Source organism: Suncus etruscus, chromosome 11, assembly GCF_024139225.1.
Source record: "Suncus etruscus isolate mSunEtr1 chromosome 11, mSunEtr1.pri.cur, whole genome shotgun sequence".
NCBI classification, from domain to species: domain Eukaryota; kingdom Metazoa; phylum Chordata; class Mammalia; order Eulipotyphla; family Soricidae; genus Suncus; species Suncus etruscus.
Window position 1 is genome coordinate 26,882,303 of NC_064858.1, and position 24,739 is coordinate 26,907,041.

A 24,739-nucleotide genomic window follows, 5' to 3' on the forward strand; every position below is an offset into this window, starting at 1 on the left:
GATACAGCTCTGGGCAACACCACCAGGAACTAAGCTCCATTGGGAGATTTATAACACTACTCTGGCACCAACTTTTGCCAGTTTTGATATGACAACGAGGAAAGAAAAACTTGACCTAAGACCAGGCTGTCCTATCACATCACCTAACACTAAATGGAAATCAGAAGAGCTATCATCCTTTGCACTGTGAAAAATAAGAGCACCAACAACAGAAAACTGACTTTGACAACTGTGACTGAACAGAGCCTACCTTGGGACTAATAAGGAAAACCCCACCCTAGGCTGTAGTCCAGGACACATAAAAAACAACAACAACAACAACAAGATGTCTTATTGCAGAGGTCCAACTTGGACAACAGAGACTGAGCAGAATCTTTGGATCCATAATATCCTAGGCTTCGGCTTAGGGACTGAACAAAAACAGGGAGCAAGTGTTACAGAAGACTGAACACCACAACAACGATGGATAGGAACCTCTAGAACCTACAGACTCTATCCTAGACCCTGACCTATAACCTGTGCAAATACCAAGATCGCTAGCTACAGCGGCTTGATTTTCTCACACACAACCGAGAGGAAACTTTTCTGGCATCATTAAAATGCCTTTGGGATGGGGTAATGAGCATATATGTAGCCAGGAGTTCATCCCATGATGGTATGCTTCAAGGATGGAGAAACCCTGAATCTCTTAGGCCATGGGAATCCCCTTTCTTCCCCAATGCTTACTGTGCCTATGGAAAGAAAGAAAAGAAAGGAAAGAAAGAAAGAAAGAAAGAAAGAAAGAAAGAAAGAAAGAAAGAAAGAAAGAAAGAAAGAAAGAAAGAAAGAAAAGGAAAGAAAGAAAGAAAGAAGAAAGAAAAAAGGAAGAAGAAAAGAAGAAAGAAAGAAGAAAGAAAGAAAGAAAGAAAGAAAGAAAGAAAGAAAAGAAAGGAAAAAGAGAAAGAAAAAAGAAAGAAGAAGAAAGAAAGAAAGAAGAGAAAGAAAGAAAGAAAGAAAGAAAGAAAGAAAGAAAGAAAGAAATAAAGAAAGAAAGAAAGAAAGAAAGAAAGAAAGAAAGAAAGAAAGAAAGAAAAAGAAAGAAAGAAAGAAAGAAAGAAAGAAAGAAGAAAGAAAGAAAAGAAGAAAAAGAAGAAAGAAGAAAGAAAGAAAAGAAAGAAAGAAAGAAAGAAAGAAAGAAAGAAGAAAGAAAGAAAGAAAGAAGAAAGAAAGAAAGAAAGAAAGAAAAAGAAAGAAAGAAGAAAGAAAGAAAGAAAGAAAAAGAAAGAAAGAAAGAAAGAAAGAAAGAAAGTGGGGGGAACGCCAAACCCTACCACTCTGGCACCCATACTTTTTCTTGTTTTGTTTTGATTTGTTAGTTCTTGACTATTTTACTTCTCTTTGTTCTTCCACTTTTCTCTTTCTTTTTCACACTTGTGGTTATTATTTAGAGATTTATTTTTATTTTTATTTGCCAGGTGCATTTTTTTCTTTTTTCCTTCATTTTTCTTTTTTTTTCTTTTCTCCTTTCTTTTTTTGGCAGTTGTCACCAAATTTTTTTCTCCCCTTTTTCTTATCCTTTTTATCTCCAATGATGGTGGAATGGATACTAAATTTACAACAAACTGTAAAGTGGAGACCAGTTGCACTGGCATACTGGGGGGTAGAGGAGGGAGATGTGGGATGCATGCTGGGAATAGGGGTGGAGGGAGGACAGCACTGGTGGTGGGAATGCCCCTCATTCATTGTCACTATGTACCATAAATGATGCAGTGAAAGATTTGTAATGCATTTTGGTCACCAAAAAAATTAAAACAAAAAACAAAAAACAAATAAACTGGTAGACAAAATGGAAACATCACTGGAAAGCCAATCCAACAGAGTAATACCAGCTTAGGAAATAATCAATAAGCTGGAAGATAAGATGAATAATAAGTCCATATAGCTGAAGATATTGAAAAAGAGCCTCAAAACAAACAATCAGACAATGAAAAAATTCTCAAAGAATGTGAACAGATGAAAACACAAGTCTTTGATAAATTCAACATAAAAAACATTGAAGTCCCAGAGATTTAGGAAGAAAATCCCCATGAAGAATAACAGTCAAGGACATCATTACAAAGAAAATCCTAGACCTAAAGAGTGCATTCAACAAAAGCCTGCATGACTGAAGAGTATCAGCTAAAAAAGACTGAAGAAAAGCACCCCAAGACACATCCTAGTCAAAATGGTGAATCACACAGATAGTGATAGAATACTGAAGCAGCAAGATCAAAAAGGGAAATTATTTAAAAGGAGTATCCTTAAGATTTAGAGCAGACCTGTCACAGAAATCCAAAGACCCAAAGAAAGCAGTGGGATATAGTGACAAAAGTCAACAAAATGAGTAATTCTCCTACAATACTTCAACCAACAAGACTCACATTCATTTGAAGAAAATACATAGCTTCAGGGATAAACAATACTTTTATAGACTCAAAACCAGTCTTAAAAGACAAACTGAGAGGCCAGAGCAGCGGTGCAAGCAGTAGGGCATTTGCCTTGCAAGCACTAACCTGGGATGAACTGTGATTTGATATTCTGGCACCCCCTATAGCCCCCCAAGCCAGGAGCCATTTCTGAGCACATAGTCAGGAGTAACCCCTGAGCATCACTGGGTGTGGCCTAAAAACAAACAATAAAAGAAATATCTAATTTAAGGCAAAATTGACCAACATAAAAACCAAACTCCTACGTAAAGATGACACTAAATCCTATGATAATTATCTCTTTGAATGTCAGTGTACTAACTGTACCAGTTAAGAGACACAGAATGGCAAAATGGATCAAAAAATAAATACAACATTTGGCTACCTACAACAAACACATTTGAATATTCAAAACATAGACTCAAAATCAAAGATTGTAGGACAACCATCCAAAACAAACAATTTCCTTAGTAAAGCTGGCGTGGCCATATTAATATCAGATGACATGGATTTTAGACTAAAAATGTTATAAGGGACAAAGATGGACATTTTATAATAATCAAGAGATATGTACAACAGGAAGAAATCACACTCCTAAACATATATGCTCCCAATGAGGGACCAGCAAAATATTTAATACAATTGTTGAAAAATCTAAAAGAAGATATTCATAGCAACACAATAATAGTGAGAGACCTCAACATCATCCTGTCACCACCTGCTAGGTCAACCAGGATGAAAACCAACAAGAATATACTAATCTGAAAGGAGAAATGGAAGAAAGTAGCCTAATAAATATATATATATAAATCTCTCCACACCCAAAAACTATATACACATTCTTCTCTAATGCACATGGTTTATTCTCCAGGATAGACCACATGTTGGCTCATAAAGCATACACCCATAAAAGCAAGAGGTTATAAATTTTATAAACTACTTTCTTAGATCATAATAAACTGTAATTAAAAGTGAAATAGAGGAGCTGGAGAGCTAGCATGGAGGTAAGGTGTTTCCCTTGTATGCAGAAGGACGGTGGTTTGAATCCCGGCATCCCATATGGTCCCTTGAGCCTGCCAGGAGAGATTTCTGAGAATAGAGCCAGGAATAACTCGTGAGTGCTGCCAGGTGTGACCCAAAAAACGGAAAAAAAAAAAAAAAGTAAAATACAAAGGGACACAGAGGAAAAACTTTAACAACTGAAAATTGAGCAGCTCGCTATTAAATAACGAGTGGGTCAGAGATGAGACCAAAGAGGAAATCTAAAGATTCCTGGAAACAAATTGGAATAAAGACACAAATTATCAAAGTTTGTGGAACACATAAAAGTGGTACTAAGAAGGAAATTTATAGCTTTGCAAGCATGCATCAGGAAAGAAGAATAACTTAATGTCACAGCTTATAAAATTAGAACTTTATCAACAAAATGAACCAAAACTAAGTAGGCAAAAGGAAATGATAAAGCTTAGAGCAGAAATTATTAAAATGAAAATAAAAGATCTGAACGACCAATAAAATAAGAGTTGATTCTTTGTAAAAAAAAAAATCAAGATCTATGAAGCAATAGCAAAACTCACAAAGAAAAAGAAAAACGTAAGGGCCAGAGAGATAGCACAGTGGCGTTTGCCTTGCAAGCTGCTGACCCAGGACCTAAGGTGGTTGGTTCGAGTCCCGGCATCCCACATGGTCCCCCATGCATGCCAGGAGCGATTTCTGAACATATAGCCAGGAGTAACCCCTGAGCATGGCCGGGTGTGGCCCCAAAACCAAAAAAAAAAAAAAGAAAGAAAAACTTAATAAATCGAATTATAAGTGAAAAAGGGGAGATCACTATGTATATTACAGAATTCAAAGGGTAATACAGACTATTTTGAGAAACTGTATGCCACAATACAAGAGAACCTGGAAGAAATTAATACATTCTTAGACTCTTGTAATCTTCCACAACTGAACCAGGATGATATAGCATATTCAAACAGACTCATAACTATTGACGAAATTAAGAAGGTAATCAAAAGTCTTCCCAGAAACAAAAGCTCAGGCCCATATTTTCACAAATTCTTTCAAACCTTTCAAGAGAGCCTACTACTAAACTTTTTGGGGCTCTTCTAGGAAATTGAAGAAACAGACAGATTCCCAAATACTCTTTATGAAACTAATATCACCCTGATACCAAAAGCAGACAGAGATGCTGAAAAAAAAAAAAAACCCTGCAAACCAATATGCCTGATGAACACAGATTTTAAGATCCTCATCAAAATCCTAGCAAATATAATCCAACACCTCATCAAGAAGGCCATACATATGACCAAGTAGGTTTTATTCTGATATGCAAGGATGGTTTAACATATGTAAATTAATCAACATAATACATTATACCAAATAAAGAAAAACTAAAAACCATATTATTATATCAATAGATGCAGAAAAAGCATTTGATAAGGTTTAATACCCATTCATGATAAAAAAAAAAATAAAGCTCTCAGCAAGATAGAAATGGAAGGAACTTTCTCAGTATAGTCAAGGCCATGTACCACAAGCCCATGGCATATATTATACTCAATGGAGACAAAGTTAAAGCCTTTTATCTAAAATCTGGTACAAAACAAAGCTGTCCCTTCTTGCCACTCCTATTTAACATAGTACTGGAAGTACTTGCCATAGCAATTAGGCAAGAAAAAGTTATCAAGGGCATCCAGATAGGAAAGAAAAAAGTCAAGGTCTCACTGTTTGCAGATGACATAATACTATATTTAGTAAAACATAATTACATAATACTATATTAAAAGATAATCAAAAAGTTTCTAGAAACAATAAATTGTTTAGCAAAGTGACAAGCTACAAAATTTAAACACAAAAATCAGTGGCCCTTCTTGAATACAGGCAGGGGGTGGGGGAAGAAGAACATGGGAGGGCACTGGTGGTCAGAAGGTTGCATTGGTGAGTGGGAGTTTTTTTTTTTTTTTTTTTTTTTTTTTGGTTTTTGGGCCACACCCGTTTGACGCTCAGGGGTTACTCCTGGCTATGTGCTCAGAAATCGCCCCTGGCTTGGGGGGACCATATGGGACGCCGGGGGATCGAACCGCGGTCCGTTCCTTGGCTAGCGCTTGTAAGGCAGACACCTTACCTCTAGCGCCACCTACCCGGCCCCAGAGTGGGAGTTTTTAATTGAAACCCAACTACAAATATGTTTGTAATCATGGTGCTTAAAGATATAAAAAAAGAAAAAAAATCAATGGCCTTCTTATACTTAATAATGATAGGGAATAAATGGACATTAAAAATCAATCTTATTTACAATAGTGCCACAGAAACTTAAATACCTTGGATTCAACTTAACTTAAGAGGTGAAGGACCTATACAAAGAAAACTACAAATCACTACTTCAAGAAATAAAAAAGGATACAGGAAAATGAAGACTCATACCCTGTTCATGAATTGGGAGGATTAACATCATTAAAATGGCAATACTCCCCCAAATAATTGTACAAATTTAGTGCAATTTCTCTAAGGATACCTATGAATTCTTCAAATAAGTAAATCAAATGCTCCTGAAATTTATTTGGAACAATAAACACCCATGAATAGCTAAAGCAATCATTTGGAAAAAGAAGGTGAGGGTAACACCTTCCCCAACATTAAATTGTATTACAAAGTAATAGTCATTAAAACACCTGGTATTGAAATAATGAGAGACCCTTGGATTAATGGAATAGACTTGAGTATTCAGAGAATGTTCCCCAAATATACAATCAATTAATCTTTGATAAAGGGGCAATACATAAAAAATGGAGCAAAGAAAGCCTCTTCAACAAGTGGTGTTGAGACAACTGGTCAGCCACATGTGAAAAAGCAAACTCAGACTTCCATCTAACCCCATGCTTAAAAGCAAACTCAAACTTCCATCTAATACTATGCACAAAAGTCAAATCCAAATGAGTTAAAGACCTTGATATCAGATCCAGAATCATAAGGTTATAGAATAAAGCATAGGCAAAACACTCCATTACATTGAGACTAAATGTATCTTCAAGGAGGAAACATCACTGTTCAAACAATTGGAAGTGGAGATAAACAAATAAGAGTACAATAAGCTGAGAAGCTTCTGCACCTCAAAGGAAACAGTGACTAATACCACCTATGAAATGGAAGAAACTACTCACCCAATATCCATCAGATAAGGGGCTAATATCTAAGACAGAGGTCTCAAACTTGCAGCCTGTGGGCCGTTTGTGGCCCTTCATACAACATTTTGTGGCCCTGCCCTAGAGGAATCTTTTTTTGTTTTGTTTTGTTTTATTTGTTTGGGTCACACACCCCAATGTTCAAGGCTTACTACTGACTTTACACTCAAGGATCACCCCCCGAATTTGCCTCCTGCAGCTCCCAGGTAAATTGAGTTTGAGACCTCTAATCTAATATATACAAAATACTGACAGAACTTAACAAGAAAAAAATAATCTAACTCCATAAAACAATGGGGAGAAGAAATGAACATACTCTTTCTCAAAGAAGAAATACAGATGGCCAAAAGACTATAAAAAAAATGCTGCACATCACTATTCATCAGTTATATGCAAATCAAAACAATGAGATATCATCTCACACCATAGAGACTGGCACATATCACAAAGAACAAGAACAATTAGTGCTGGGGGTGGGGCATGCAGGGAGAATGTAACTCTCATTCTCTCCTAGTACAAATGCTATCTATTCCAGCCTTTGTGGAAAACAATATGGAGATTGCTCATAAAACTGGAAATTGAGCTCTTAAATTATCTAGCCATACCACTCCTAGGAATATACCCTAGGAACACAGAGACACAATACAAAATTTTTTTCTGCATTCCTATGTTCATTGTAGCACTATTTACAATAGCCACAATCTGAAAACAAACCAGATGCCTGACAACTAATGAGTGGCTAAAGAAACTGTGATACATCTACACAATGGAATACTATGCAGTTGTCAGGAAAAATGAAATAATAAAATTTTCCTATACACGAAACTATTATGCTGAGTGAAATGTGTCATAGGGAAAGAGATAAACACAGAATACTCACACTCATCTTTGGGATTTAAGAAAAATAAAAAACAGAATGGAATAATACCCAAAGACAATGGTGCTGAGTGCTGACAGGACCAAAGCCAAGTTATGAAGCTTACCACAAAGATTGGTGAGTGCAGTTAGAGAAATAACTACACCAACAACTATCATGACAATGGTACTAAGTGAGAGAAATAGAATGCCTTTTGTGAAGACAGGCAGGGTGTAGGGCCAGAGGGAAATGGGGAGTATACTGGTGTTTGGAAGGTTGCACTGGTGAAGGGGGGGTGCATTTTTGTGACTGAACCCCAACTACAAACATGTTTGTAACCATGGTGCTTAAATAAAATATTATTTAAAAAGAGAGAGATTAGAAATTTTAAAAAATAACAAAAAGATACCTAAATCTCAAAAATAAAAAAAAATATCTGCATCTCTTGGGCTCCCACCACCACATTTTGTTGTTTTCAGCATGTTTAAGGTAAAGGCAAAACTGAAATCAGTGTCTCCAAGGACCAGTGCATGAAAATAACCCCAATCAATTCTACAGGCAGTTGGAGAGGAAACCCAAGGGCCATACTTTTCCCATGATCTTTGTACATAATTCTCATCAATGGTGAAGAAAATTTACCCACAGACTTAGGAAGGAAGTGACTCTAATTACACCCTCTGCTAATGTACTATGAATATTGGAATCGAAGCTTCTAAAACCATAATGTAATGTCAGACTTTATCTTCAGATCAAAATACTCACCCCTCACCCATCTGAATTTCCTAGGGGACTCATGTATACACGTCATCCTCTCTTACAGTTACTATCCCTGTTCTCCTAAAGTTCTTGTGGCCACCAGTGGCAACCCTCCCCAACTCTTATACCCTCTAGGGTCATTTAAATTAAACTACAACTTTGCACAGTATTTATTTTGATTGCGTGTACGAATATAGAAATACTAAGACTGGGTTTCCAAATATTAGATTACTTGGTAATGAGTAAATATAGAAGTAGAAGACAAAATAGCTCTCTAAATTGAAAATAAAATATAAATTTCACTGAAAATGTTTTGTTCACCTTGAACAGATTTTTCAGGTTTTTAAGATTCACCATTGACTGCTGGAAAAAATTCTTCTGCACAATATGTACCTCTGTGAACTAGATCCTCTATGGCAACTGATATTCTATCCATTTTGGATGTCATATAGTTCCTATGATATTATTTACCCAAAAGTACATATCCCAGTGCTTGCTGATATAAAAGGGAAACAACCAGTCTACAATGTGATACCCATTTAATATTCCTTTCATTTATAACAACAAAGTTGTTCATTATCCAACCTTTACATACTTAACTGGGATCATGTGCCTGACTTTGGACGAAGCACCCCAAAACATAAATCAAAACATTTTTAGGGATATTGTTCCCCTTTCTGACAACGCAACCTGTTGATACAGAGCGAATTTTTTAATTATCTTTATTTAAACACCATGATTACAAATATGATTATAATTGTATGATAACAGTCATATAAAGAACACCCCCCTTCACCAGTGCAAGATTCCCACCACCAATTTCCCAGATCTCCCTCCTCCCCACCCCACCCACACCTGTACTCAAGACAGGCTTCTATTTCCCTCATTCATTCACATTGTTATGATAGTTTTCAGTGTAGTTATTTCTCTAACTGAATTCATCACTCTATGTGTTGAGCTTCAAGTCATGAGCTGCACTTACATGGAAGATGGGGGGAAGTAAAAGTTGGGACTGAGGCAGTAAAAGATTAGATATGAGCTTTGTAGGGCAGTATCATGGTCACAATACAAGTTGGATATTATGCATACATAAACTATATGCATACAATACTGTCAATAGGAGACCAAGGAGAAAAAATTTTCAGTGACTGTCCCAACATAAACCAATGCTAGAACAACCCGCCCTCCTCCAAAAGTGCATTCCCATTACTGTAGGGAGAGGTAGGGGAAAAGCCTGATGACCCCTATAGACCCCACCTGGACCGGTGCCCAGGGAAGGCCTGGAGTCAGGGAAAAAAGAGAGGGACGAATGGGGGCCTGCCAAGCATCCCAGTACTCCCCAGTGCCACTATCAAGAATTTATATAACCCCCATCATCACAGCAACATGAATTGGGGGAAATGAAGTGGGAAGAATGTTAATAGTTTTACTGTTCTTATACCTCCAATATAGAAATGTTTACTGATCTAAATAAACAATGACTATGTTCATTGCAATGAACTTATAAAATGGAATATTTAGAAAACAGAATAAATAATTGGTAACCGTGCTCGCTTCAGCAGCACATATACTAAAATTGGAATGATACAGAGAAGATTAGCGTGGCCCCTGCGCAAGGATGACATGCAAATTCGTGAAGCGTTCCATATTTAAAAAAAAAAAAAGAAGAATTGGTAACCAGTCACATCAATTTATATTTCATAAATATGCCACTGGAAAATCAAGGGAGGGCAAGCAGCTTCATAGCATATCCATAAAGGACGAAAGGAAATAATTATGAAATATTATGATACAGCTTTTGGGTCTTGTTTATGTCCATTTGTTTGAACTGTATACTAATTACTTAGGAGTGGTCAGCTTGGGAAACCTTACTACATATTATAATAAATTCATTACCATTTCTGCATTTCTGTTTATGCAAAGTTTCTTATAATAAGTTATTAAAAAATTAAGCAAGTTTCCCCTATTTCCCCCTGGACTTTAGGCCTGGCCTGAGTGCCACCTTGGGTGGCCTGCTGTGGGTTCCAGGTGGACTCTATTAGGGGTCTTCCAGGAAGGTCTCCCTTCCTACTCTAGGGGGGAGGAGCAGAGGGAGGAACCAGGCAGATAGCTGGCTTCCGGTGCCTTGATCCTGGAGGCCAGCTCTTCCCAGGTATGGGGTTAGGGGACACCCCATGCCGGAGGCATTCTCCCTAGCTTGGGGGGGTGTGCTGGGAGCCTTGGCAGGCCTCCAGCTGTTTCCTTATTTCCTCCACTACTCTAGGCCTTCCCTGGTTGCTGGCCCAGGTGGACTCTATCATGGTCCTCAGGCTTTCCCCCTTTCTCTCCCGACACTAAGGGGGGATACATGGGGTGGATGGCAGGCCGATGCAGCACTGGTGTATGTCGGGACATTACGTCGTAATATTCACTAGTATTTTTTTCTCATTGGTCTCCATTTCTAAAACCACACGGGAGCATACCATATATATTTAAAATAAAAATGGGAGGATGGACTCTCAGGTTGGAAAGAGACCAGTTCGGGTGGGGGTACCATATATTTTCAAAATAAAAATGAGAGGTTGGACTCTCAGGCTGGGAAGAGGCCAGTACTCTTTACCTACTTGTTTACTCTCAGCGGCCCCTTGGCCTCTTCTTTCTTTCATTGTGTAACTGTGGTTGCTACCAAACTAGGTTTCTGATTAGTTCCCATAAACGGTGACAATTGAGTCCACTGTTTTAAGTTAGATTGTTTATTTTCCCCACTTTTTATCTTTTCTCCTCTTTGTGAACTGTTCAATAGGTATTTTGGTGAAAGAGTCCCTCTCTATCTTTCCTTCCCTTTGTTATTTGTTAAATAAGGAAGTTTGTAGAAGTGTCCCTCCATTTAACGTTTATATAAGAACCAAGTCAATTGGATTGTTGGACTTGTTCTAGCATCCCCATAGGTACCAATCTCACCATGTGATACTGTTCTTCCTTTGCATAGGCACATTAAAATGGGAAATTATATACAAACACGTTCTTATAGAGATGGGAACACACAAATTTTCTTAAACGTGACAATTTGTCCACTGTTGTAAGTTAGATTGTTTATTTTTTCCCACCTGTTTTCTCTTTGTGAACTGTTCAATAAGGAATTATGGTGAAAGAGTCCCTCAGTTTAATGCTTATGTTTGAACCAGGTCACAGGGATTGTTGGACTTGTTCTTGCGGCCCCCTTATGTGCTGATAACGCCAAGTGGCATTATTCCTTGTTTGCCTGGGCACATTAAAATGGAAAATACTATACATACAAATAAGTTCTTATCTAATAGAGATACACACAAATCTTGTGATGCAATGGAACCTTACACCCTGAACATTGACATGATAACCTGGCACAGGCCTCAGAGGTTTGGGCATTTTCCAGTCACCCCTGAACCAGGGAAGCCATCTATGAAACATCCAAAGTTGTTGGAAGCAATCCTCTACCAGGAAAGACCCTACTGCTTCTCTGACATCAATTTACTCAAAATAATCTTCCCTTAGGCACTGAGAAGATTTAAACAACAACTATGACCTGTCGTACTCTACAGGGCTATTCTGCATTGCTCTTTAATTTGAGTTGAAATTAGATGCCGCTTCGCACCATTCTGAATTCAATGTAGGATATACAGATTTCAGGACTTCAATACAGAAACATGAGACCAAACAACAGAGACTGTGAAAAATATAACTGTATGGCACTACAGACAATGACTGGGATTGGACAAACTAGTTTGCCTGGAGCCCCAGAAATGGTTTTTATGTCAGAAAATTTCAGGGGTAGGGTCTCCTTGTACTTGGGCCAAAGTTTTTCCTTTCCATGACCCCATACTTTGGTGGGCCCACATAAACATAATTGCCTACACTAACATTGTTTTTACAGTCTCCTTTGACTTCTAGTTTAAACCTTTAAGAAACCACTAGTAAAAATATCTGGAACTGCAAATGAAGAGAGAAAATCTTGCTATTTGTAACAACATAGACAAACTTGAGGAGATTGTGCTAAGTTAAATAAGTCAGGCGTAGAAAGACAACTGCATGTCTTTTCACTCATTTGTCAAAGATAAAACAAATATAAATGAATAAATAAAATTCTTAGAGGACAAAGATTGTACCTGGGAGTTTTACCACCTAAGTATCACTTTTAAAATTAGTTATGAATTTTGTGAAGCTGGCCAGTTTATATGGTGTGAGGGTAGAGAATGTGATATAGCTGCTGGGGCTCCTAGCAGTATGGTGTGGGGTGGGGCGGTTGATCACCAACTTTAGATTATACCATAAAACTCTAGTTCTATCAACAGTACTGTGTTGGAATCAACAGCACAGAGGCCAGTCGAGTGGGATTAAGGGTACCATTAATAAAATCCTTGCATGCATTTCTGGGAAAAGGCACTTGCTTTTCATGTGGCAGAGCTAAATTCAATCCAGGCGTACCCTGTACGTCCTCTGAGACCACCAAAGTGATCCTTGAATGCAGAACCAGGAGCAATCCATAATAACAACTGAGTGTGGCCCGAAAACAAAGAAATAAAAAGAAAAGGGGGAATTTACCATTGCAAATATGACTAGTTAATTTAAAGCAAAGCTGCCTAAGAACATAAATGGAGAAAAAGTCTCTTCAGCAAATGGGTATTTTGAACACTGGGAAAGTCATTTGAGAAGAATTAAATCAATCACATAAAAGAATGTTCATTGGAAACTACTGTCAAAGAATACTTAGCTATTGCTACCAGTTCAAGTAGAATATATCCAAAAGGCTAATAAAAGAGAAGGAGCAAAAGAAAAACTTTCTCCTAGCCTTCGCCCTAAGACTCTATGCAAATAACAGATTCTCCAGCTACAGAGCAGGATGTCATCCCCCACATCTGAGCAGAAAGTTTTCTGGCACCACAAAAAGACCTTGGGCGTGTAAATGAGTGAGTATTGAGCCAGTAGTTGTTCCCATGACAGTATGCTTCCAGGGCAGAGAAACCCTGAATCTCTTAAGCTAAGGGAATTCCCTTTCTTACTTCTTCAATACTTACTGTGCCTAGGGGAAAAAAAACAAAAAACAAAAAAACAAAAAAACTTGCCACATCAGCACTCTTTTTGTTTTTCATTTAAATTTTTCTAATTTTTCTTTTTTTTTCTTTCTTTTCCATTCTTGTGGTTATTACTTGGTGATTTTTTTGATAGTTACTGTCTTTTTTTTTATACTGTTGGGGTTTGTTGTTTGTTGTTTATATGTTTTTATTTTGTTTTTCTTTTTTGTCTCTTCCAGCAGAACCACACAAATTGAATCATTTTGTTCTGCCTAATAAATTGAGGGGGGAAATCAAAATGAATTGGTACCAAGCCCAAACTGCTGTATGAACATTGAGTAGAATTAAAAAATGACCAAAATTAAACACCAAGCCCAAAGTCAACAACAGAATCGATACCTTGTATAAAACAAGCTATACACGAGGGGGGGGGCAAAGAAGGGAGATATGGGATATACACTGGGAAAAGAGGGGAGCGGGAAAGAAAACACTGGTGGTGGGAATGACCCTGATTCATTTTCACTATGTACCTTCAATATTACTGTGAAATATTTGTTACTCACTTTTTGGTCACAATAAAAATTGTTATTTAAAAAAAAGAGAAGGAGCATAGCACAGTAGTTAAAGCACAATCTAGCATGTGCTGGACCTGGAACCTAGATTAGAACCCTGGAACCTGAGATATCCTGAGCATCACTAAGTAAACCCAAGTGGCAACAAGCACTGTTTGGTTGGCTCTGGTGATCCTGCCTCCATAGAGCCCTTGCACTGAACTGGCAGCTTATTCTGGGAGTGTCCCCATTTGGTAGAGACAGTATTAGGGATCTAACTTAAGCCTTTGGGTCCTCTATAATTAATAAACCTCATTTCCAATTGATAAAATTTAGAAACTACAAGAATGTATATGAAAGCAAGGAATCAAACAGTAACTAAAATTCATATTGAGTTTGGGTATTTTTTTAAGCCACTCTTCAAAATAGTCAAAATGAAGATATTGGGGTGGCTCAATGGTGAAGCACATGGCTTCACTCATACTAGACAAGTATGAGACTGACAGTTCAATACCCAACACCATCCTATGGGCCAACTGTTATCTTTGTGTCCTTTGGGATCACCAGCACCCAGTTGAAATGAGCAACTTTTGATGAGTTCTGCAACCTAAAGTGTGCCGAATTTTTTGATGAGTATGAAGAGTGCACAAGAGCTTTGTGTGTGCAATCTGGACCAGTCACAACAATAAAAGAAAATGAGGGGGAGAAAAGATAAAACCTCAAAAGGGTCAGATATATGTGTGTAATCTGCAGAAACAACTTAGATGAAATAACAGAAGTAGATAGTCTTGGCAGAAGACAGAGAAAGCTACATAGATCCAGAAATAAAATAATCTAAGTTTTATAGACAAAAGCAGAAAAGACTGGAAGAGACTAGTGCACACTAGTGATGGATTTGGTGGCAGAACATTGAAGGCCTATTAAAGTCTTTGTATAACACACTGCCTGGATGAAATAAAATATTTATTTTTGGATAGAAAAAGGTTTCAAGATGTTGGGACCGTATAGATAGTAGAGTAGTAGGGCATTTGCCTTGCAAGCGGCCGACCCAGGACCAATCGTGGTTCAAATCCCGGCATCCCATATGAACCCTCATGCCTGCCAGGAGCAATTTCTGAGCAGAGAGTCAGGAATAACCCATGAGCACAGCTGGGTATGACTCAAAAACTGAGGGAAAAAAAGGTTTCAAGATTTTACTTATTATTATTTTTTTTTTAAAGAACATAGCATAAATAAGCTGTAGGAGGAATATTGAACACTATTTTCCAGGAGTCCTAAACAAGGAGAGTTTCCCCAAGATTGGGAAAGATCCACCATAACAAGACTAAAATGCCAGAAAAATAAATCTCAGAACATGATTATTGTCCTTTTTCAGACATATTAGAAGATTTGTAGCCAGTTTTGACACAGGTAGGTGATTCCAGAGCTTTCCCAAAGGCTCAATTCTTGTCTATATGTTGTATTGATGAACCACTTCAAGCATTTGGGAATTTTCATGTTGAATATTAAAAAGACCCTCACAGCATCTTTTCAAGGACAAACCCAAAAATAACGCCAGGGATACATGCTTGAATGTCTCCCCCACACCAACCTCCTACACTTTAGTCCTCTGTGGTTTATGCTCCCCCCTCATTTGCATCCTAACCAATTCAACCTTTATTTTACTATTTTTAGAGGGAAAGAATTGGAGCCACGGGCCCGGAGAGATAGCACAGCGGGGCGTTTGCCTTGCAAGCAGCCAATCCAGGACCAAAGGTGGCTGGTTCGAATCCTGGTGTCCCATATGGTCCCCCATGCCAGGAGCTATTTCTGAGCGGACAGCCAGGAGTAACCCCTGAGCACTGCCGGGTGTGGCCCAAAAACCAAAAAAAAAAAAAAAAAGAATTGGAGCCACACCTGATGGCACCTAAGGAGCTACTCTCAGTAGTTCTTGGGGGACCATGTGCTTGCTACCAGGGATAGAATTGGGATTGGCCTCAGCAAGGCAAGCACCAAAATATCTGGACTATATCTCTGGCCCCTTTAGTTAATTTTTTGTTGTTTTTTTTTTGGGGGGGGGCGTGATTTTCACACCTAGAAGTTCTCAAGTGCTACTCCTAACTCTGTGCTCAAGGATCTCTCCTAAAGGTACACAGAAAATCATGTGGTGCCATGAATTGAACCATGCAAGCCTCCTGCAAGGTTTGCAGCCTACTGAGCAAACTAACTCTCTAACCCTAGTTGATTGGCGATTTTTAAAAAATGGGTCACTTTGTCCATGTTCTGGTGAGAAATGGACTATGCCCTTTTAATCTTTTCCTGAGTCTTTGCATTTCCCTAAGGGAAAGGAATCCCATCACTCCCTGGGGTTCAATCCTGGAATCTGAGCTTCCGGATCCTCTTTGATCTTCCTTATTCCTACATTTAAGTGACCACTCACAAGCAAGCAGATGACTGTTGAGGTTCTTTTAAAAAGCTATTGGACTAGAGTGGCCAGAGTGATAATATAGTGGTAGTGGTCCCTGAGCACCATTGGATTTGGCCCTCAAAAACAAAACAAGATAAAATCGAGTTATTTCTCATGATCTGGAGAAAAATTAGACGTTGGAGATTCTTAAAATGCTACAGTGAAAGGAAACTGGGAGGTTATGAAAGGCACCTCCCTCATTTTGTAAAAACAAACCTCAAGCCCCACGTTGCTTTTTTACTTTTTTTTAATTTAGTTAAAGAACCATCATGTAGAAAGTTATTGATAGTTGAGTTTTAGGCAAATCATAGTTCATCACCATTCCCACTACCAGTGCCAACTTCCATCACCAATATTTCCATACTCCATCATTCCCCCACACCTCCTTGACAGGCATATTATAGCATTTAGTGGTTGCAGCTTAGAGCTAATGTTTTCAGTGTTGTTGAGTCTGAGCTTTGGATTTATAGCTATACTACTCCCCCGCATCATCAATAAAAGCTCAAATTGTTTCTGAGTGAGCAAAGTAATTTATTTGGTACCAGTAAGCTGTACATGATGGGAGGTAGAGAGAAATAAATTTAAAATTTTACTATACTTATCACATAAGGTCACTACATAAATATATTATTGTGCAATTCAGATGTAGATATGATTACATAGATATAACAATTTGATATCAGAGATAACATAGATATAGCAATATATTCGTTAATTTCCAAGGACTACACTATTTAAATTACAACATAGTTCTATATGTGGCTGCTACATTTTTTTAAACTAACTTGAAAAGTTGCCCTAATTTTGTATAACTGAGTTGACCTGATTGGTTTCCTGAGCAGCCAAATAAGACTATGTGTACAAGAGGAGCAGAAAGCACTTGCTTGTCCTATTGCCACACGTAGTGTCCCAGATGCTGTGGGTGAGAGGGCAATCAATGTAGGCTTCAAGGATGTGGGAAAAGAAGCTTTGCTAGCACATCTGCCAGAAGACAGACTCCATTTGAGTTAATAAGAAGTCCGTCTCAATTCAACATTTGGATGTGCTCCCAAGCCAGTCACAGTAAATCTTGATAACTACAGCTCATTCCAAGCCAAATCCAGCAGTTTGTTTACTTTATTTGCTTGCTCGATGGGTTACTCCCCTGGGAAAATGACCTTGTTTTTATCTCAGGCCTGAGGGAAACTTCTTATACTGTGGAAACTTATACTAGAAAGTGTCTGGAAAGAAGAACATTATAGTATACATTCAGAAAGCATGGTATCAATCATTTCATTTAAAAAAAACTCAAAAATAAAAAACCCTCAGTATCTAAAACAAAAGTTGGAGTACTGAAAAAATTTAATTTCTCCACCATCCTTCTACATCAGCAACTGATCCAACTTCCCAATTGCAGCTTGCTCCATACCCACAATGCTATCCCTGTCTCCTTGGATGCCTCAGAAGCAAGAAAGATAAGGACCCCTAAAATATAATATCACTCCAGAAAATCTCTGAGAACCAAGTAGATGAGTATTGAGGTAATAAATAAGCCTTTTAGGGCCAGAAAAATAGAACAATGGAAAGCTACTTGACTTGCATGTGACTAACCCTGGTTCTAATGCGGGAAATCACTGTAAAGTTTACCTGAGCATCACCAGGGGTCACTCCACAAACAGTCCCAAAGTAACTCCAAGTGTGATCCAATTCCATTTCCAAATAAATAAAATAAATATGAGGAGCCTCTTGCCAAGATGTGGCTATCTGGGTAGGCAAGAAATAGGTTTGGACGAATCTTATAAAACTGTCACCAGTTGTCAAGAAGTAATGCCCTCTTTTCTTTGTCTACATACCTAAGCCCAGCAGGGGAATTTGAGATAAAGACCTCTGTTTAAGAACCAGACCTCTGGCACAACTCCTGATGGGTGTTGGTCCCTTGAAAACACATCTATGCCATCTCAGCCATGTCACTATTCTCTGATAGTTTTGGTGGGTGGGTTCCAGGATTCTTGGTCCAAATCCATTTCACAAAGAAAGACCCAACATTTTCAGCCCTATCGTCTGATCTTACCTGAAATGGTTTAAATGCTCATATTATTTTATTTCAGTCATGGTGATGGGTCCTTTCTCTTGGAAGGTGTAGGAAGGAGTTTTTGGCTACTGTAGCTTATGCAGAAAGAGGAATATGCTCTCCCTTTCTGGGAATGAAAGCTATCTATGATGTAGAAATACAATTTTACCATTCTTCAACATATATTTGAATGTCATACCACAGCCCAAGAAGCAATATCTATCTACAACATATCTACAATATCCCAGCCAACATTTGCCCTTTAAACCGCCACTGATTTAGTTTCTCTTTAGACCACAAACCAATGGTGTTGTAAGGTTTTCTCTTTTTCTCTTTCTGTCTCAATCTCTCTCTCTTTCCCTGCCTATTTCACTCATATTTGCACTAGGTACATCTTGTTGGGTGAATGACTAAATAACTAAATAGAACATACAAAAAGACTGGCATTCTTAAAGACACCTAACTATAAAGACCATTGGAGAAGAGTTTTGTAGCTAGAAATGACTTTTATGAAACATCTGGCTTTTCCACCTTTTTTGTTTGTTTTGTTTTTCTTGTTAGAGAAAAGTTGCAAAACATTAAAGTGGATAAAGATAAAGCCACCAAGCCTCCAAAGTATCCCCTGATAGACAATTTTCTAGGTTGATAACACTGGGGCCTTCCTGCAATGGGGATGAGTAGATACCCATCCTGTTACATAGGTCCAGCACCCCACTCCAACGCCTAACATCCTTCAACATATAAACATCCCAGTGCCATTCTCCTAGAACCACAACTGCCTTCTTGACTTTATGACACCTCCAACTTTTTTTTCTTTTTGGGCACTCAGGGGTTTACTCCTGGCTATGCGCTTAGAAATCACTCCTGGCTCAGGGGACCATATGGGATGTGGGGGGATCTAACTGCGGTCCATCTAGGTTAGCAAATGTAATGCAAATGCCCTACTGCTGTGCCACTGCTCTGGCCCCTGTGCCACTTCCAACTTTAACAGTACTGACAACCCAGTATTAGATTAGGAAAATGGTAAAGAAATTGAATAAAAGCCAATGAAATGAATGAGTGAAAACAATAATACAGAAAGATCACCCAGCATCAACCAGCTCAGTAAATCTTAATTGTGAGACAGAACAATTATCACAAGGTATGGAGATATAGTACAGAAGGTAAGGTCCTTATTTAGCACCCACATGACCTCAGTTTGATTCTTTGCATCCCATATGGCCCCCAGAGCATACCAAGAGTAATTCTTGAGCAGAGGGCCAGAAGTCATCCTGGTATATTGCTTGGTATAACCCCCCAAAAAAACCCCTAATAGTCACAAATTTCTTTTTATTGATCCACTTTGTTCTGGTCATTTATTTGCCATTTTGTTTAACAAGCAATATGAAGTGAATTTGTGCCTGCTAAAGAGTCAGGCTTGGGTGATAGGTAGAAAATTGGAAACAATAGTGAAAATGTCACAGTGATGGTGAGATTAGTGTTGGAACACTTAATGACTAAGAAAACTTTACTACGAACTACTTTGTAAAACAAAACAAAGCATGTAGAGAAAGCATTACCTTACCAGCCCTAAGAATTCTTGTGTCTGGACAGTGGGAAAGGAGATGGGAAAGACAAAATAAACAAGAACAGAAATAAAAATGACAAGAAAACAATAAAAAACACATTAGGAGCCAAGATATAGCATAGGAGTTGAGGTCTTTATCCTGCACACAGCCAACCCCAGTTCAATTCCCAGTATCATATTTGGTCCCCAGAGACCTACTAGGAGTGAACTCTGAGCACAAAACCAGGAGTAAGCTCTGAGCACCACCAGGTGTGCTTCAATTACCCACCCATCCCCAAAAAAGCCATTTGAAAAATAAGAGTAGGTCACTCTTTGCCAAAGCCATGGCGCAAGTGATAGGGCATCTGCCCTGCACATGCTAACCTAGGACAGACTGTGGTTCGATCCCCCGGTATCCCATAAGGTCCCCCAAGCCAGGGCGATAACTGAGCTCATAGCCAGGGTAACCCCTAACTGTCACCAGGTGTGGCCCAACCCCCCCCCCAAAAAAAGAATAAGTCACTCTATTACCTAGAGCAGGGCTTTTAAAGCTTGATCATCTCACAGCTGGAAAGATAGTACATCAGGTAGGGCATTTGCCTTGCATGTAGCCAACCTTGAGTTCAATCCTTAGCATCCCATATGGTTCTCTGAGCAATTCCAGGAATGATCCCTGAGCACAGGGCCTGGAAAAAGTTCTGAGCATCACTGGATATGGCCTAAAATATAAAACAAACAAACCAAAAATCTTGTTTTTCGCACACCCCTTGTCACCCAAAAAATGCAACACAGGTCAGAGCTGCGATAGAAACACCTAGGTCCATATTGTCGTGGCAACCTCAGGAGATTCTGCAGAGGAAATTTTTTGAAGAATGACTCTGAGGTAAAATGCTCAGGAGAACAGACTATGTGATGAGAACATCGGGAGAATAGACTCCACAGTAAAAGACCTCGGGAGAACAGATTCTTCCATGAGAGAATTGCAAAAACAGACTCTGAGGTGAGAATTTCAAGAAAATAGCCTCTGGTAGAAACTTCCTGCAAACAGATTTTACAGTAAAAACCTTCAGATGGCCTCACTGGAAACCAACTGATGAAAGCCTGACCCAGAGAACAGCAACCTGGGTAAGACATCTAGACAAAGACACAGGCCAGTCTGCCACTTGTGCTAGTATCAGTGACTGAGGAGGGGAGAGAGAATATGAGGCCACTTGCCACATCCTAAAGATCTGTTGTTCTGTCTCATAGATGAACCCCTACTTATTCTTCTTATACTTAGACACAAACTCTAAATCAGCATTTCTCAACCAGATGCTTTTCAACCATATGGATTTTCCAGGGAAACCATAGTTGAAAATGGTGTAAAAAGGAGGGGCATAAGACGGACAGTACAATGTGAAATTAGGGGATGCATGGGGTAAAGGAACCAGGGTTAAAGAGGGACCATAGGAAGAAAAATTATTCAAAAACAGTGCTTTCAAGAATCACCCCCAATTTAATGAAGAAAGTGATCTATTATTTTATTCTCTTGGAAATTTCACCTAAAACCTCCCTACTAGAATAACACTCGGGAGGGTTAAACAGTATCTGACTATTCTTGTTATGATCAGAGAGAAAATAAACATATTTTAAAAACTGTGCAGGCATCACTTGGACCTGGAGTAGCAAGACAGAGATGGTATTTACCTGGTACAAACAGATTTCTACTACATACTCCAAGTATTCACAACATTCAGAATTTATTCATGTTAAGGTATTAATAAAAATAGTATCATATAAAAATAGCTTCCTTAGAGAGCTAGCTACGCAAATTCTTTCAGGCTCAGAGGAAACAAGGGCTCCATGATTTGCCAACTGGTAGCTGAAATACCAAATAAGTTTTGGAAAGGACCTGACATTTCCAAAAGGAGCATATCACTTAGGCCTTGATCATATCTATTTATAAAGTAATAACAGAAAATGAGAAACTGTTTTCAACTTTATAACCCTTGGAAAATGAAACCCAAGTTTTAAAAAGCTGGTGTTGGGCTAGAGAGATAATACAGTGGGTAGAGCATTTGCCTTGCATGTAGTTGATCCAGTTTCAATCCCTAGCATTCTATTTGATTTCCTTAGCCTGCAGGAGTGCTCTCTGAATACAGAGTCAAGAATAAGCCCAGAGCACTACCAGATGTGGCCCAAAACCAAATTAAAAAATTGGTGCTACAGCAATTATTTAAAAACATATATTTCCATACTAAAAGCAAGAGATCTGTTCCCAAGCAGGTACAGACATAAAAGATATTGGCTAGTTGGGATCAGAGAGATAGAACAGTGGGTAGGATGTTTGCAAAACATGAAGCCAACCTGAGTTCAATATCTGTCATCCTATATGGTTCCCTGAGCTTTGACAACAGCAATTACTCAATGAAAAGCCAGAAGTAATATCTGAACATCATATGGCTCAAAAAAAATCATATAAAACGTAAAATTCACTTGTATTTTATGTTTTCAACAAAACATATAAAAAGAATATGTGAAGGCAAAAGGACAGAAGGCAGTTAATGAAGCCAAACAGAAACATAAGATTATTTAATAAAGAAAACTCAACTTTTTCTGCCCACCTCCCCCGCACTCGAAAACTCAAATTTTAAGAGAGATAATGATTCCATTGTCTGCTGGCTATTGGTAATGTTTCTCAAGCCTCAGCAGAGAATGAATGGCAGTTATTCAAAGTATAAAATATAAATTCATTATCAACATTATTATTCTGAAAATTTGAATTCCACATCTTCAAAATATTTCCTTGTACCTGAGGAAACCTTTGAGATATAGTAGCTAGTTGTTGCTATGTTTCTCTGGTGCCTGGGAGAAAGGACTCATCCCCTATATACTTACTGTGAGTCAGTTGCTAAGATTAAAAGCTATACTTTTCCATGAAATTGCCTTGATCTGAAAGGTACAGTCTTGGTGAAGTGCCTAGTAAGTTACAGGCTATCTCTTTAAAAATAGTCTTTAGGGTCCAGAGAGATAGCATGGAGGTAGGGCATTTGCCTTGCATGCAGGACTGTAGTTCAAATCCTGGCATCCCATTTGGTCCCTGAGCCTGCCGGGAGCAATTTCTGAGAGTAAAACCAGGAGAAACCCCTGAGCACTGCCAGGTGTGACCCAAAAACCAAAAAGATAATAAAATAAAATAAAATAAAAATTAAAAATTAGACGATGATTGAGATAGAGGCAAAAGGTCTAGCCTAGCCCTCACCTCAATTTTGAAAAACTATGGTCCACATTAAATTTTACAGCCCCCCATTATATAAGTGAGGCCAACATTTAATCAAAATCTATCCAATCTACCCAGCTTCAGTAAATAGCTGACAAATAAATTCCAGTATTCAGTTTGCTTCAAGAAAAATCAAACTTAAGACATGAGGATGAATTATTCTTGAGGCACATTCATGAGTTTTTTAATATTGCTCTCAGGTCTGTGCTTTGAGAAATATGGTAGGACTTGGAAAACCTGAGGTACCTGGGATTGAAATAAGACCTCCCACACTCTCCCAAAAGTACTCCATACTTTTAAGTTACTTCTTCAGTACAAATGTAGGCTTTTCTTTGATTTTTTGGACCACACCCAGCAGCACTCAGTCAGCAAACGCCCTACCACTGCACTATCTCTCTGGCCCCACAAGTGATTTTTTTATGAATAGATATAAGAAAAAAATTGCAAAGAATTGTTTTTTAATTTTACATGGTTTTATTGTTTTGATGTTTTTAGTGCCAAAACTATAAAATCTATATGGGGCCAGAGTGGTAGCACAGTGGTAGGATGTTTGCATTACATTTGCTGCCAACCCAGGATGGATGCAGGTTTGATCCCCAGCATCCCAAATGGTCCCCCGAGCCAGGAGCGATTTCTGAATGCACAACCAGGAGTAACCCCTAAGTGCCATCAGGTGTGGCCCAGTAAATGCCCCCCCCCCAATCTATAACCTCAGACAACCAAAGCATAGCTCTGATACTGAGCTACATACCACCCTATAATAGCCTATCACCTATCTTTTTTTTTTATTTTAAAAATGAACATTTACTTTAAAAAAGTCATGACACATTTTATAGTTTGGGGGCTTGAGACTATATCATACTGTGCTCAGGGCTTACTTCTGGCTCTGTGATCAGTCCTGGTGATGTTTGGGGACAGTATGATGCTAGGGAATGAACCAAGGTCAGCCACATGCAAGCACCTTACTCAATTCAGTCTGCATTAGCCTCTATAGTTAGCTATGTTTTAAAATACACATTTTGAAAAATAATTAAAACTAAGAAATATTGCTCGCTTTGGCAGCACATATACTAAAATTGGAACGATACAGAGAAGATTAGCATGGCCCCTGTGCAAGGATGACACGCAAATTCTTGAAGCATTCCATATTTTTTGTGGTGTCACAGAAACAACATCCTCCCTCTTGACTATTTCTAAAACATAAAAGGGACATGTGTATCTCCTTTGTGTTTCTCAGATGTATTCCCTTAACATTTATAACTCTTTTCGAACATCCTTATATAGTGACAATTTTGCCCACTGGATTGTTATTTGATTGTTTGATTTTCTCCCTTTGAGATCTGTTTTATAAGCAATACTGGTAGAAGAGTATCTCTGTATAGATTTCATGTTTGAACCAAGTTATGGGGAATGTTGGACTTTATTTATCGGCCCCCAGAGGCACCAACAATATCTTATGGCATTGCTTCTCTTTTGCATAGGCACATTAAAATGGGAAAATAATACATATGCAAACAAGTTCTTATCTAATAGAGATGGGAACACAAATTTGGTAATGTAATTAGGCCTTATACCCTGAACATTGTCATGATGACTTGGCTTAGGCCTCAGAAGAATGGG

The 24,739-nt window shown here is 38.4% G+C and overlaps 2 non-coding genes across 2 annotated transcripts; both read left to right on the plus strand.

Annotated features, from left to right (window-relative positions):
• The first annotated feature begins 9,786 nt into the window (after positions 1–9,786).
• Positions 9,787–9,893, plus strand: LOC126023523 (U6 spliceosomal RNA). The gene has a single exon (XR_007500639.1). It is a non-coding gene; the product is annotated as a U6 spliceosomal RNA (small nuclear RNA).
• Positions 9,894–24,165: 14,272 nt separating this feature from the next.
• Positions 24,166–24,272, plus strand: LOC126023467 (U6 spliceosomal RNA). The gene has a single exon (XR_007500588.1). It is a non-coding gene; the product is annotated as a U6 spliceosomal RNA (small nuclear RNA).
• Positions 24,273–24,739: the final 467 nt, after the last annotated feature.